The sequence below is a fragment of the Rattus rattus genome, chromosome 10 (genome assembly GCF_011064425.1).
Source record: "Rattus rattus isolate New Zealand chromosome 10, Rrattus_CSIRO_v1, whole genome shotgun sequence".
NCBI classification, from domain to species: Eukaryota; Metazoa; Chordata; class Mammalia; order Rodentia; family Muridae; genus Rattus; species Rattus rattus.
Window position 1 is genome coordinate 73,355,868 of NC_046163.1, and position 2,451 is coordinate 73,358,318.

The window sequence follows — 2,451 nt, forward strand, 5'->3', positions numbered from 1 at the left end:
ATCATGTAGTGATTTTCGCAGATAAACTTCTCCTTCAATATGATTTCTCATGTTCATATCTGCCTTTTCTACTCTGACATGTCTGCTTTCCTCGTTTCCCCTCAGTTTCACACTCAGAAGATGACTCCATCAAATTTGAAGACATTGGCAGTAAAACAGCAGAATGTTCTCACCTCTTACTTCTGTTACTTGGCCTGTATCCCTGGTGTAAACAGCAGTACCAGGAGTACTCCAGAGTTCTAGTGCTAGCTCCTCCTTCACTCTGTGTTACCCTTCTACCTACCTTGAATTTCCAGTGGCCTCTGTCCTTTGCCTCCTGAGTGATTAGTTTTTGCCAACAAATATGCTACAGTGCTTCCATGTCCAGCATTTCATGGTTTCAGTAATTTAACCACAGGTTTGTAAACTTTCAGGGCACAGATCAAGTTTCTATCATGTAAAATTGATACTCTTTACTATATTGGCCAGAATTAATAGAATTTGCATGTAAGAACACCAAAGAATGCCTCTATAGTAGAGACTGAGACCATGCTTGTAATCGTCTGCTAATGAAAAAAGCTTACACACAGTCTTTTTTGGTCCCCAACAAGCAAGAACATTCCTTATATCACGTATTATACATTTTGTGTTTCTTAATACTAAATTGCCCTAAATTCTAAGGATCATGTTTGGAAGTCAGGATTCTCCATTCAGAGACAATGACCCAAATGGGATGGAGATGGAAGGCATCATTGAGAGTAACTGGAATGAGATTGTGGATAGCTTTGATGTCATGAATCTTTCAGAATCCCTCCTCCATGGTATTTTTGCCTATGGTTTTGAGAAGCCCTCAGCTATGCAGCAGCAAGTTATTCTCCCTTGTATATAGGGTTATGATGAGATTGCTCAAGCCCAGTCTTTGACTGGGAAAACAGCTACATTTTCCGTATCGATTCTGTAGCTGATTGACTTAGATCTAAAGGCCACTCAGGCTTTGGGTCTGGTACCGACTGGATCAGCAGATACAAAAGGTAGATATGTCACTAGAAGAATACATGGGCACCTCTTGTCATGTCTGTATTGGAGGGACCAATGTGCATGATGAGGTGCAGAAGCTGCAAATAGAAGCTCGACATATCATCATGGGCAACCCTGGCCAGGTGTTTGATATACTTAAGTGGAAATACCTGTCCCCAAATACATCAAGATGTTCGGACTGGATAGAGCAGATGAAATGTTAAGCCGTGGGTTCAAGGATCAGATCTATGATATATTCCAAAAGCTCAAAAGTAACACACAGGTCATTTTGCTGTCTGCTACAGTGCCTTCTGATGTCCTTGAGGTGAGGAAGACATTCATGAGAGACCCTATACATGAATTCTTGTTCAGAAGGAAGAGTTGACCCTGGAGGGTATCCACCAATTCTACATCAATGTGGAACAAGATGAGTGGATACTTGACACATTGTGTGACTTCTATGAAACACTGACCATCACCCAGGTAGTAATCTTTATCAATACCAGAAGGAAGGTAGACTGGCTCACTGAGAAGATGAATGACTAGAATTTCACCATTTCAGCCATGCATGGAAATATGGACCAAAAGGAAAGAGATATGATCATGAGGGGACTCCGGTCTGTCTCTAGCAGAGTATTAATTATCACTGACCTATTGCTAGAGGAATTGATGTGCAGCAAGTCTACTTAATCATCAATTATGACCTTTCCACCAACAGGGAAAACTATGTCCACAGAATTGGTAAAGGTGTTTGGTTTGCTGAAAAGGTGTGGTTATTTACATGGTGACAGAAGAAAAGAGGACTGTTCAAAATACTGACACATTTTACAACACCTCCATTGAAGAGATACCCCTCAACATTGTTGACTTCATTTGAGTGGCTGTCCTGCTACCTATCCCTAGCCCAGGATTCGGTTCTGAGGGTGGAGGGTGGGGTGAGGAATAGCTGGAGGTGGGGGAGGGAGCCAAGGGATGGACATATTGTTTTTGTTTTGTTCTCTCTCTCTCTCTCTCTCTCTCTCTCTCTCTCTCTCTCTCTCTCTCTCTCTCTCTCTGAATAAATGTCACTTTTTGAGGCAAAAAGAAGGAAGTGTGTGTGGGGGGGAACTATCGCATATTCTGCACAATGCCTTGCTTCCTTCCCATGGGTTTGTATTATCTCTTTTCGAACTTGCAATAAAAATTGAATTAAAAAAATCAATCTTTTGGATGCTACATTTGAAGCAAGCATTAGCCATTATTCTCTGGGGATAAGCTAAGTTCATGGAAATAATATAGCCTTTATGGAAAGAGCAGTCACCAAAACAGCTTGTGCCTTCAGAAAAGTTGTGTTCCACTGGGACAAAAAGGAGAATACACATTTCCTCTAAAGTAACAAATGATTTTTAATAATGATGTGTGTTGCACTCAAAAGTCTCCTATAGCTGTATGAAGTATTAAGGATGTGCCATTTCC

General features: G+C 41.0%; 1 pseudogene; it reads left to right on the forward strand.

Moving 5' to 3' along the window:
* Positions 1–664: 664 nt before the first annotated feature.
* LOC116911502 lies at positions 665–1,873 on the forward strand (annotated as a pseudogene).
* The last annotated feature ends 578 nt before the right edge of the window (positions 1,874–2,451 follow it).